Source organism: Theropithecus gelada, chromosome 13 (assembly GCF_003255815.1).
Source record: "Theropithecus gelada isolate Dixy chromosome 13, Tgel_1.0, whole genome shotgun sequence".
NCBI classification, from domain to species: Eukaryota; Metazoa; Chordata; class Mammalia; order Primates; family Cercopithecidae; genus Theropithecus; species Theropithecus gelada.
This window is the reverse complement of record NC_037681.1, coordinates 22,518,452-22,532,373: the sequence shown is the minus strand read 5'-3', so window position 1 is coordinate 22,532,373 and position 13,922 is coordinate 22,518,452. Positions and strand designations below refer to the sequence as shown.

General features: G+C 40.8%; 1 protein-coding gene across 10 annotated transcripts in view; it reads left to right on the top strand.

Annotated features, from left to right (window-relative positions):
- MYT1L (myelin transcription factor 1 like) overlaps nucleotides 1-13,922 on the top strand; it is a 526,890-nt gene that overhangs the window by 261,599 nt on the left and 251,369 nt on the right. For all 10 annotated transcript variants that reach the window (XM_025354739.1, XM_025354742.1, XM_025354744.1 and 7 more), the window contains one exon: nucleotides 7,046-7,191. The gene's annotated coding sequence lies outside the window, so the exon portion shown is untranslated. The remainder of the gene's footprint in view (nucleotides 1-7,045; nucleotides 7,192-13,922) is intronic.

Here is a 13,922-nt window from a genome sequence, read left to right as displayed (position 1 = left end):
GAAAGGAAAGGAAGAGAAGAATAGAGGGAGGTAGACAGGAAGTGGGCAAGGAAGGGAGGGAGGGAAAAAGGAAAGGAGGGAAGAGAAGGGGAGGGGAGGGGAGAGGAGAAGAGGGAAACAGGGAGGGAGAGAGACAGTGAGGGAAGAAAGGAGAGAAAAAGTGAATAAACAAGTTTGGCTTTCTTTAGCCTCAAATGCAAAAATTTCAAACAGAAGGTCATTTTATGCCTACTTTTCATTACAGGATATATCATTAAATTTCGATCTGTCTCTTAATATATAATCTGTCTAAATAACTAAACATAAAGTAATAGATCATTCTTGAATTTTTGGACAAATAATGATTTTTTATTCACTACATAATTAACTTAAAATAAATTAAACACCAAGTACCCTTGTTAAAGGGGGAAAGTAAAAACATTTTTCATATATCATGAATATTAATAATAATAAAGTTAAAATGAATTTTATAATACAGCTATGAATAATTCATTGATCTACAACTGAGTTTTTACAGTCACTTGTTTGTCCTATATGATATGACAATGAAGAAATGGCCCAAGTTCCTGAGAAAGGGACCCTACGGCCCCAAACTAAAGAACAGGGAGAGTGTCACCCTGAAGCTGCAGTCCTTCCTTGCTGCACACTGTCTGTGTGCCCAGGTGTTGTGGCTGGCCGTGAGATGACAGAGGTTTGTTAATTTAGTTCATCTTTGATTCACTCATGAAACTAAGCAAACTTCGGTTGCACACATGTTCTATGTCTGCAGTGGATCCAGTTCTGGGGTTTAGAGTCCAATGGGCTCTCTCCCCTGCCCTGATGAGCTCGTGGTGGGGTTGGGGTGCTGCTTAGGAGACCTACAGTTACAGCATGGTATGCTAAATTCTGTGACAGAGTCAAGAGAAAACCATAACACAAGATGTGTTGCAGCCTCCAAAGCTTCCTACAAAACTCTTTCTAGGAAACCCACCACATTTTCAGTGACAATCATCCATTTATAATTATTGATCTATAGAACAATTTTTATCTGTACTGAGGCCTTTCCTTATTCTTTCTTTTTTTAACTGCAATGATTCTGAAAGGTGAAGAGCCTAAGAAGACACAGACATTATTAAGGACTTTGAGAGATAAATTATTCATAGAAATGTCACCCATGCATTATATGCCCCCTGCCGAGCTGCAGCCCTGCATCTCTTCATGCTTTGGTACAAGGCCTTTGGCCAGGACTGTGTGGAGAACTCACAGCACACATGTCCACCCTCAGCGGGGATGAAGTGCTGCCAGCACTGACCAGTGCACCTGATTCCGGGGGGCTCTGCTCATCAACACAAATGGAAAGTGAGACCGTTGGGTGCTTACCGTGGTGCCGCGAGACCACTGGGTGCTTACCGCTGTGCCATGAGACCGTTGGGTGCTTACCGTGGGGCTGTGAGACCGTTGGGTGCTTACCGTGGGGCCGTGAGACCGTTGGGTGCTAACTCTGGTGCCGCGAGACCATTGGGTGCTTACCGCAGTGCCATGAGACTGTTGGGTGCTTACCGTGGTGCCACGAGACCATTGGGTGCTTACCGTGGGGCCGTGAGACCGTTGGGTGATAACTCTGATGCCGCGAGACCATTGGGTGCTTACCGCAGTGCATGAGACTGTTGGGTGCTTACCGTGGTGCCACGAGACCATTGGGTGCTTACCGTGGGGCCGTGAGACCGTTGGGTGCTAACTCTGGTGCCGCGAGACCATTGGGTGCTTACCGCAGTGCCATGAGACTGTTGGGTGCTTACCGTGGTGCCGCGAGACCACTGGGTGCTTACCGTGGGGCCGTGAGACCGTTGGGTGCTAACTCTGGTGCCCTGCATGACTGTTTTGTGTTGCATGGGACAAGATGGCATGTGCTTTCATGGAAAGCCACTGGAAATAGTAAAACAATCCTGCGAAAAGCAGTTGCAACCCCGTTAATGCCCTCACCCAGAGTAAGAAGCGGGATGCTATGGCTGCTGCAGGCCCACTCAGCCAGGCACCCTTTGTTCAGAGAAATGGGGACGGCCATTCAGTTCCCACCAGTGTGGGTGACACACAGACCTTTTGAGAAATAACAAGACCACTGTGTCTATACCATTGAGTGAACTCTTCCTTCCCTCAAACAGCAGACATGACCCAATTGTCCTTGAGTTTATATAAACTGCAATCACACTTAGATATGGTTTCAATTCATATTCCACTTTAAGGTAGTAAGGTCTATAGTTTTGTTGCTCCCATATGAATTAATTCTTTCTTTAATCATCCTCAATCACTTCTAAATATTGAGGGAATCCTGGGCAGAAACATACTACAGTGGAAACAAGGTGCAGATGTCACTGAGAAGAAGCCTCACGTCCCTGGGCTGATTTCTGAAGTAAGAGAATCATACCTGAACAGTCCTCCCCACAGGGGGTGATGAAAACCCAAGAGAATAATGGATTTAAAATCATTTTGCAGAATGTTAATATACTACTCTTACTATTGTTATCATTCCCCAGTGTTAGAAAAAAGACTTACTTTAAATGGTTTTTACCTAATAAATTAGTGTTTATTCATTTATTTGTTCATTCAACATGAATTTGTTGATCATTAGTGTGTGCCAGGCAAAATTCTAGACTCTTGTGATTTAGAAATAAGTTAGACAGCAAAGTGTCTACCACAATGGAGTGTAGTTTTCCATGGGGGAAGACAGAACATAAATGCATAAACAGATACTTACACACACATAATCCACAAGGGAAAATTGATGAATTGGATGTCACTAAAATTAAAATTTTACTTTACAAAACACCCTGTTAAGACAATGAAAAGACAAGCCATAAAGTAGCAAAAATACTTGGAAATCAAATATTCATCAAAGAACTAGTATCTAGAATATACAATGAAATCTCAAATTTAACGATTTAAAACAATGTAGTAAGAAAATGGGCAAAAGACATGGGCAGATAGTTCACTAAAGATGAAATTTAAATGTACATGAAAAGATATTTAATTCCATCAACTATTAGGCAAATGCAAGTTAAAACCACGATGAGCTGTCACTACATACCTGCAATGACTGACATAAAACAATAACACACCAAATTTTGACTAAGATGCAGAGAAACTGAATCACTGGTACATTAATCGAGGCAAAGTGAAATGGTACAGCTATTCAAACCAGTTGGGCGTTTTCTTTTAAAGCTAGCCATGCAATTGCCATATGACCCAGCTATCCCACTCATGGGCATTAACCCCAGAGAGAGGGAAATGTACATTCACAGTAAAACCTACACACACATCTTTACAGAAGCTTTATTCATGGTAGCCAAAAACTGGAAATAACCCAGATGGCCTCCTGAGCATGAAGAGTTAAACTGTGTACAGCCACTCCATGGAATACTACTCAGCCATTAGAAAGAATAAACTATTGATACAACCCAGATGGAAGCTCCAGAGAATTATGCTGAATAAGAAGAGCCAATCTGCAAGCTTTGCACAGTGTATGACTTCATTTATAGAACGTTCTTGAAATAACAAAATGACAGAAACACTGATGAGTGGTTGCCAGGGGTTCAGGGTAGGAGAGTTGGCTCTGAAAGGGAAGGGGCATCCGTGTGGCTCTAAAAGGAAAGAGACTGGGTTTGGCTATGAAAATGAAGAAGGTGAAGAAGGTGGGAGTAGCTATGAAAGGGCAGAAGTGGGCGTGGCTATTAATTGGAAGGTGGATGGATGTAGCAATGAAAGACAATGGGGTGGTCATGGTTATGAAAGGAAAATGATGGGCGTGGCTATGAAAAGTCAGGGAGTGGGCGTGGTGATGAACAGGAAAAGGCTGGGCGAGGCTATGAAAGGGAAGAGGGTGGACTCGGTGATGAAAGGGGCAGGATGTGGGCAGGGCTATAAAAGGACACAGAGGAACCCTTGCTCCTTCAGTGATAGTTATCTGCATGTTGACTGTGGTCACAGACACAGAAACCTACACTGGTGCTAAAATCGCACATGCATACATGAACACAAGAGAAGTAGGAAATCTGCACATCGGTGGGACAAATCAATGTCATTCTGCCTGTATGTGCTATGGGTCTGCAAAATGTTATTATTGGGGGACACTGAAACACGGGTGCATGGGATCTCTGTATTCTTTCTTCCAGCTGCATGTGAATCTAGTTACCTCAAAACAGTTTAAAACCAAAATCTGTGTAATATAATCCCAGATAATGACAAATACCATAAAGAAACCCCCCCCCCCCCATTCTCATTTGGGAGATTAGAGGAAGGGTGGATGAGGAGAAAGGCCAGCAAAGCTTTGGCTGAGGACAGAGTGTGCCTGAGAACCCCAAGGAGCTCTCGCCTGGCTGGTGTTATTTTTGTTTTGCAGCGAAGCTGCCTGCTAAACATGCCGTTTAAGAGCTCATCCTAGGAATTCCATTACCAGTGATCACAAGTGGCATCTGGGACAGGGAACTGTGAGCAGCCAGAACCATAGGTGCATATTCCTTCCTACCGCACCTGAAGAACTGGGAAAAGGAGGTCACTGACTCACTCACTCATTAGCTGATTGTTCTGTGAATCTTTACCTAGTGAGGGCCTGTTGTTAAAAGCACACTGTAGATAGATAGATGATAGATAGATAGATAGATAGATAGATAGATAGATAGATAGATAGATGGATGGATGGATGGATGGATGGATGGATGGATGGATGGATGGATGGATGGATGGATGGATGGATGGATGTGCACACACACATTTAGTAAGCAGCATCATACACCCTGCAAGGGCATTTAGCCTATAGTCCATTTGTCAGTAGCTTTTAAATCTACATCTGGTAAATGACTCCCAGATGGGAATGCATCTTGGAACAAAGGTAGTCTCACCTCCAGCAATTACTCTAACTCTCGTTCCTCCAAGAGGGGTTCTCATGTTTGTGAGGGTGTCTCCTCACTCCGGAAAGCCCGAGGGACCCAGGGAAGGAACCAGGGGCACCCAAACTGGAATATTTGGACAAGCAGCCCTGATGAGAGGCTGAAGGTGCTTTGCTGTTTCACCTGGGAATGGGAAGGACACTTCTGACTCCATGATTTGTGAATGTGTGCATGGAGAAGAGAGCACGCTCCAAATAAAACCTTTCATTTTGTCCACGAAATTCTGTTTTGTAGATACTTATCACTTTAATGAAAAACCTGTCCCTCTCCTGACAATGGTCAGTCATATCTGCCGTTGAGGGACTGGGACTGCGGCTGCTCCCACAGGAGTGGCCTGATGGTCTCCAGGTCTTCCTCCTTGCTACCCTTTGTGAACATTGAAGAATAGAAAAAACACTTTTCCCAAAACAACGATGGACAATGCGATGAATCTATAGAACATGCTAAAAAGCTTAAACTGATAGAGATGAATTTTTAGGATTACCAGTAGAGTAAGTCACTGTGTAAATTAACGTAATAATATTTTATGAAAGTAAAATATGATTGTTTTACGCATAGTACTGACAATATATTAGAGTGGCTTGGATTATTAATGTCCAATTCTATTATTTCTCAATCACTCATTTTGCTTTGTGTTTGTTTATAATATTTATTTAAATTTGTCTATTTGGTGTCTTTCAAATGGTGAAAATTAACTTGCATTTTTATAAAGCCACTGTATTGAATACCATCCCAACCTTTCTTAGTCAGTTTAGTAAGTAATATCTCAGAATGTGTTGGAAATAACTGTGCCTACTGTATAAACATTAATCATAGAGGTTTATACATAAGCCCCATTTTAAACACTATTTGGATGTTGCTTTATAGCCATAACAAATAAAAAAGTTTAAATTATTACCCAAGATGTTGCATTTTGTTTTGCTTTTTAATTGATAGCATGCTCTTGTAAAATCTTTTATGTGGAAATCACAACTTATTTGCTATCCTTTGAACCGAGGACAAAAATACAAACACACATGACAACCTGCTGATGATATTAGCTATGAAATACATGTGCAGATACATCACGTATGCTTCTGTAATTTGTCTCTACACATTTTATAATCTTAATACTTTGTAGACTCAATCATAAAAATGACTCTTTCCCTTAGTTTTATAAGAATATATTTATAGTTTTGTGTATTTTTTATATTACAAAGAGTAATTTCATTAATTTTCTAAAAGGTTTTTCTATAAGGAATGTTTTATTGGAAATTAATTGAGTGTGATACACAGTTATTGTCGCCACTATCCCTCTCATCTTATCTCCGTGCATCTCATCATCTCTTATGTCTCATCTCCATGCATCTCATTTCCACGTATCTCATCTCCATGTGCTCATCACGTGTCTTGTCATCTCCATGCATCTCATCATCTCCATGCATCTCATCATCTCCATCTCACCTCCATGCCTCTCATCATCTCTGTGTGTTCCATCTCCATATGTCTCATCTCTATGCATCTCATGTCTGTGCTTCTCATCTCCATGCGTCTCATCATCTCTGTGTGTTCCATCTCCATATGTCTCATCTCTATGCATCTCATGTCTCTGCTTCTCATCTCCATGCGTCTCATCATCTCTGTGTGTTCCATCTCCATGTGTCTCATCATCTCTTGTGTCTCATCTCCATGTGTCTCATCTCCATCTGTCTCATCTCGTTGTGTCTCATCATCCCCATGGATCTCTTCCTGTGTGTCTCATTATCTCCATGTGTCTCCACGTGTCTCATCATCCCCATGTGTCTCTATGATCTCATCTTCTCCATGTGTCTCATCTCTTAGTGTTTCATCTCCACGTGTCTCATCATCCCCATTTGTCTTATCATCTCTGTGTATTTCATCTCCATGTGTCTCATCTCCTAGCGTTTCATCTCCGTGCATCTCATCATCTCCATGTGTGTCATCATCCGCATGCATCTCATCCCTGTGTGTCTCATCATCTCCATGTGTCTGTGCACCCAGCCTGCCCTCATTGCCTACTTGCAGCCAATGCATTAAAGACCTGACAATCACATCCCTCAGTTAGGGTTTCGCTTTTATTATGAATATCAGCCTCATTATTCTGCCTTTTTGTTCTTCTCTAGAGTGGCCACATCTGGTGGAAGATGAAAAAAATGTAGTTATTGAATTCAATCAAGTGTTTGCATCTTTCAAACTATCAACAAAATTCCATCAAGAAAGGTTCCAGTTGGTCTCACATACATATGGATATCCGAGGAGCCACCTAAAGGTGAGGAATTCTATGTGGTATTAATATTTTAAGCTTTACATGCAGACAGGCATTTTGCATATTTACCTTAAAATATGTTACTTTGAAAAAGCATAAATATATGTTTGTGAATGAAGCAGCATTTGATTTGATAAAGAATACAACACCTCTTGCTTTTAATAAGCAATTCAATATAAAGTCAGAATGTGTAATCTCTTGGTAAACATAGACTCAAGTAGCCTTCTGTTATCTAGTTACATTACCCAAAAGAAGAATTTATAAGCATACTAATAGGCCTTGTTCACCCTTCAGCAGTCATAGAGAAGCTCCTTTGTACAAAGCCTCTTTAAAATCAGATCCCTGTGTCCATTATTAGTTCTATTTTGGGATATTTCATATATGAGGAAATTAAGAAGGTCATTAATTGGGGCCTCTTTTGCGTTGCCCAGGGTTCCTGTAGGTGTCAGTTACTGTTGACAAACCTCGCTTGCTGCCACTGTGGGCTCTGGGAGTCATGCTTCTTGAAAAACTTCAGGTTACAGCCTTTTGTTTTCAAAATAATTGTAGTAAAATACCTGTAACATGAAGTTTACCATTTTTACAGTTTTCAAATGTGTAATTAGTGATATCAAATGTATTCACATAGTGGTGCAATGGTCACCACCTGCCGTCTTCAGAACCTTTTCGTTCCCTAACTGAAGCCCTGTCTCCATTAAACACTAACTCCCCAGGCCTCCCCCACACTCCCTGGGTCCCAGCATTCTGCTTTCTGTCTCTGTGAATACGACCACTAGACTTACCTCGTGTGAGTGGCATGGTACAGTATCTGTTCTTTTGTGACTGCTCTCTTTCACTTAGCGTAATGCCCTCAAGGTCCAGCCATGTCGTAGAATGGGTCAGAACATCCTTCCTTTCTAAGGCTGAATAATAGTCCACTGTACATCTGTCAGTGGACACGTGTGCTGCCTCCGTCTTTCAGCTACTGTGAATTGTGCTCCTATTAGCTTGGGTGTAGAAATATATATCTGAGTCCCTGATTTCGCGTTTCCTGAGCATCAACCCAGAAGTGGAATTGCTGGATCATGTGGATCATATTGCATTTTAATTTGTTAAGGAAATTGCTGGATCATGTGGATCATATTTCATTTTAATTTGTTAAGGAAATGCCACTCTTTTCCATAGTGGCTGCACCATAAAGTGGTGCATTATCACCACAGTTTACAAGGGTTCCAATTTCTCCATATCCAGGCCAACACTTATTCTTTTCTATGGTTTTATTTTTTTGAAATAATAGATACCCTGATGGATGTGAAGTGGCATCCTATTGTGGTTTTGATTTGCATTTCCCTCACGATTGGTGATGTTGAGCATCTTTCCATGTGTTTATGGGAAATTTGCGTGTCTTCTTTGGAGAAATGTCTAAGTCTTTTGCCTTAATTGGTTATTTGTTATTGAGTTGTAGGAATTCTTATATATTACAGATATTATCTCCTTATCATATATATGATTTGCAAATATCTTCTGCTGTTTCATGGGTTGCCTTTCACTTTGTTGGTAGTGTCCCTTGACACACAAGCATTTCGTTGTTTTTTTTTAAGTTTTGATGTTGTCCAATTTAGCTATTTTTTTTAACCTATGCTTTGAGTATCATATCCAATCAATCATTGCCAAATGCAATGTCAGGAAGCCGATCCTTCCTATTTTCTTCTAAGAGTTTTATAGCTTTAGCCTCTGTGTTTAGGTTGCTAACCCATTTGGAGTTAATTTTCTGTTTACAGGTTTAAGGTAAGATTCTAACTTTATTCTTTTGCATGTGGGTATCCTCTGTGTGTTGAAAAGACTGTCCTTGCTCCATTAAATGGTTATGGAACCCTCGTCAAAAATGATTTGACCATATATGCAGGAGTTTATTTCTGGGTTCTCTATTCTGTTCCACTGGTCTGTATCTCTGTCTTTATGCCAGTACCACACTGTTTTGATTACTGTAGCTTTGTTGTAAGTTTTCAAATCAGGAAGTATGAAATGTCTGACTGTGTTCTTTTTCAATATAGTTTTGGTTATTTGGGGATCTCTTAAGATTTCATATGAATCTTGGAACAGATTTATTTCTGGAAAAAAAAAAATGACCTTAAGATTTTGAGAGGGATTGCACTGAATTTGTAGATCATATGGCTAAGTTTCTTAACGAGATAGAAATAGGGTTTCTTGTATTTTCTGGTAATGAATTTCTATATGCAATTTAAGCATGTATCATGACCTTAAATAATTATTTCTGTTTGGAAAAAAAAGTTCAGATTTTTACCTAGTTTTTCTGAGCCTGGTTTGATTAGTAATGAGCAATTACATAAGAATATCAAATAAAAAGTTTTCTAAAATCTTCCCCAAAGATGAAGATGTTGTGTCTGTTTAGTTTCTTAAAAACTCAGCTTTGTTTTTAAGGCTTAATTATCTAGCAGTAATTTTGAAGGCTTTGTTCTCTAGCAGGAATTTCTTAGGTAGAAAGTCAACAATGGCATGGGATGTTCCACTTAATCTCAGTGATTGAAGATACCCTGGCGTCCAGAGGTTCATTGCTCATGACAAGAGACTAGAAGATAACCAAGCTTAGATACTTAGATGTGGTGGGCATCATCCAAGACTACCATGAATACTAACAATGTAGAGAGGCTCGGAGCACATGCTTAATACCCCAACTATGTCCATTAATAGATTATAAAACTTATCACTGTTAGAGCCCTACCCCATAAGTACCAGCACTGGCAACCACGAATTTCTCCTGCAAGAAGGTGTGACTGTTATTCCCTCTTCAGAGGTCAGTAAAGGGAAGATCAGAGAGCTTAGGTGACTAACCTAAGATAACATAATAAGTAGCCAAGACAGCACCTGAACCATGCCCATGTGTCCTGGAAAGAAGGCTAGTGTACAATGTGGTGGGAAGGAATGATGTTTGAGGATCTAGACTTAGCACAAATCACGAACTCCAAGAGCCTTTAATTTCACTCCTTAATTCAAGTCTATATTCAAGTCTAAGAAAAATATTTTAAAATTAGCATTAGAAATGACCTGATGAAAGTTTCACTCAAAGAACAGACTTTGTTTACCACTACCCTTTTCTGTCACCAGTACTGAGTGGGTATTTCTCATTCTTTCATCATTCTCTCATTCTTTCAACAGTGCTGAGTACCTATTTTGTGCCAGGAACTCTTGTGTCTGGATGTATACAAATAAATGAGATGCAGTCCTTGCCCTCAAAGACTTCACACATTGAACAAACATAAGGCATGGAAAGGACTAGTCTTTCCTTTGGTGCAAAATGTGTCTTATTCCATTCTGCGTTCCCGAGCTGGTCATGTTTCCTGGGCCATATTAGGTACTTAGTCACATCTCAATGAATCCACAGAGGTCTGTGCAAGCTGTTGAGGAGGACAGAGAAGAGATCTTAACTAGGAGCAGAGGAATCAAAGAGGACTTTGGAGAGGAGATCACCCCCAAAAGTGGATTTTTAAAGATTAGTTTATTAGATGAATAAATCTGGAAGTGGCTGGCTTGACAGAAGAAAATACAAAACTCAGAGATGGCAAGCATCAAGTAATGGACATGGAATACTATTCAGTTTTCATGTACAGCTGCATGTTAGGACAAAGGGCTTAGCTCCCCATGGCTTAGGTTTGGTGTTTATAAAATGAGTATGGGTACTGTCTGCATTCTGTGGTCCACCGGAGACAGAATGGGATGTAGTTCTATTTCTCCCATATCGGATGGAACGTAGAACAGAATGGTCCTCTGTAAGAAGTTGCAAACCTCCTCTCAGTCCTTGAAATTGATGGCTACTTTCTTTCACTCATCTGCCTGCCATCCTTTCTACCCCCAAAGTCTGGTGTTACTGTATTCAACTTTCTGAATTCAATTTTAGTAGCTGTTGTGTAGTTTGTCCAACTGTAGACTCCAGGAGTTGTTCTGCTAGTCCTACCCTTGGATTACAACTCAGAATCAGAAACACTCAGATGGAAGGGCCTTAGCACCACCGCCACTGCAATGCAGCAGCTGTTGCACACAACCCCAAGTCCTGCTACCTTCCGCGGCTCTCAGCTCTTCCCTCCCCTGCAGTGCTGCCCCTACCATGTGTCATCTTTTCTGTCTGCAGCAGCTAGCTTCCTTTAGCATCTCCACTTAAGAAGGACTTTGGGGCTTGATCTTATGGGAGAAATAAAAATGCCATAGAACAAGATTCAGATTTAGGACATTTTTCTGTCCTCGTGTGTCCCAATTAGCCACTGTGATTGCTGAGCCGTGAACACCTGTGGCGCCTCCGCAGCTGGTGCTCTAGGAAATCCAATTTCCCCTGAACCAGAGCCCAAAGCGAAAATCACACTCTGCATCCAATTTCCATGCTAAAGACTTGCCTTAAAATAAAATCAGTATCTGTTTCCCAAAAAACTACATGAATTGTGTTCTGAATGGTGACTATTTTAAAGAAAAGCGTATCATGCGTCCAGAAGGAGAAATCTGCTGAAATCGCTCCAACTCTGTAAATCTATATTCTTTGACCCTTTGAGAGAAATATATTTAAAACAGTGAACAAATGTCACAAGGTAGTCCTGTAACTGCCAACGATCACTTGTTTTTGGGAAAATCTCTACAAAAAAATTGTTCCTTTTTTTGTAACACAGAAGTAAATGGTCAAATGAGATGGATATCATGAACCTAATGTAAACTACAAAAGATGACAATAGTTGCTAACCATTTATGACGCATCACTCTGTACCAAACTTGGTTCTAAAAGTACCATTCACCATGTCTCATTTCATCCTCAAAAAAAAAAAAAAAAAAAACCTATGAAGCTAGTACTCTCTCTCTCTCTCTCTATATATATATATGTATGTTTATTTACATATATATAAGTTTATTTTCACAATACTGATAAAGACATGCCTGGGACAGAGCAACTTATGAAGAAGAAGAGGTTTAATGGACTCACAGTTCCACATGGCTGGGGAGGCCTCACAATCACGGCAGAAGGCGAAAGCCATGTCTTAACTGGTGCAAGGCAAGAGAGAAATGAGGGCCAAGTGAAAGGGGAAACCTCTTGTAAAACCATCAGATCTCATGAGACTTATTGACTACCACGAGCACAGTGTGTGGGAATCCACCCCCATGATTCAGTTGTCTCCTACTGGGTCCCTCCCACAACATGTGGGACTTGTGGGAGCTATAGTTCAAGATGAGATTTGGATGGGGACACAGACCCAAACCATGTCTGTCTGTCTGTCTGTTTACCTATCGATCTGTCTATATTCATAATTTATATTAGGAAAAAATGTAGAGAGAAGTTAAATAATTTGTCTAACATTACACAGTTAATAAATGACACAGATGGGATTCAAATTTATGTAGGCATTTTAACTTCCAAGCCCGTGTTGTTAACTACTGTGAACTAACCTTCTACTATCTCTACAAAGCCATATGCAGATATTACACATTATTATTCTTGTGTCTATTTCATAACTATATGTAATTTATATATTATACATATATATATATCTATGCACTTGTGTGTGTAGATAATGTACTGTGTGTATATTTACACAAAGAACTTGTGGAACTGCTAGGTTGCTGCCAAATCAAATTGTTTTGCTTTAGTGGTGCAGTGCCATTAATATAACTTTATAGTCATCATCCTCATGCATGTTTCCCCAGAAAGCAATCAAATAATTTTGAGTCTTGCTTTGTCAAGATCCTCCTTAACTCGGCCGGGCGCAGTGACTCAAGCCTATAATCCCAGCACTTTGGGAGGCCGAGGCGGGCGGATAACAACGTCAGGAGATCGAGACCATCCTGGCTAACACAGTATAACCCCGTCTCTACTAAAAATACAAAAAACTAGCCAGGCGAGGTGGCAGGCGCCTGTAGTCCCAGCTACTCGGGAAGCTGAGGCAGGAGAATGGTGTGAACCCGGGAGGTGGAGCTTGCAGTGAGCTGATTTCACACCACTGCACTCCAGCCTGGGCGACAGAGCAAGACTCTGTCTCAAAAAAAAAAAAAAAAGAGAAGAAAATCCTCCCTAAGTCATGGAAGAATTCTTTTCAATTGTTTTCCAAGTGATTCATTTGTGTTGCTTCTATCATAATTGTTATGATTTCATTAAAACAATGTTTATTGCAATGCGATGTTATAAAATATTATGGATCGTTAAAAATAAAATTGTATGAGCTTTTATTTTTCTGGAATGTAGTTTAGGAAATAGTAGAAATTTGCATTTCTCATGACTGGTATTATCAAAGTCACGGACCACCACCCTGTAGGAGAGTAGGATGCCAAACTACTGATCCCTGTCCTCCTATTCCGGAGTGTGGTGGAAACTGCAAATCATGGCACCTCCTTCCTCCGAACTGAGGACAATTGCCTGAAATCAGGGGACACTTTGATGGAAGCAAAGTTGGAAAGGAGGATATGTGGTTCAGGACCATGGACCGCTTAGGGGGATTCAGATCTAAGGGGCAGTCAGATATCGTCAAGGGATTTAGACACCACAGGTCCACCTAGGAGGATGGGAGGCAGAGGATTGCCAGAGATGAGTTTCTCTTTGCTTTTCTGAGAGTCGGGCTGTAGTTGGTGGAGTCAGCACATGAACCACCTACCTCTGGTGTGTGGCACAACCTTATCGCTCCTTCTGGGGCTATGTGAGCTGAGATGTCCCAGCAGTGTCCGGTGCCCCACAAGTTCATGGAAGCTTCACACAAAGGGATTTTCCA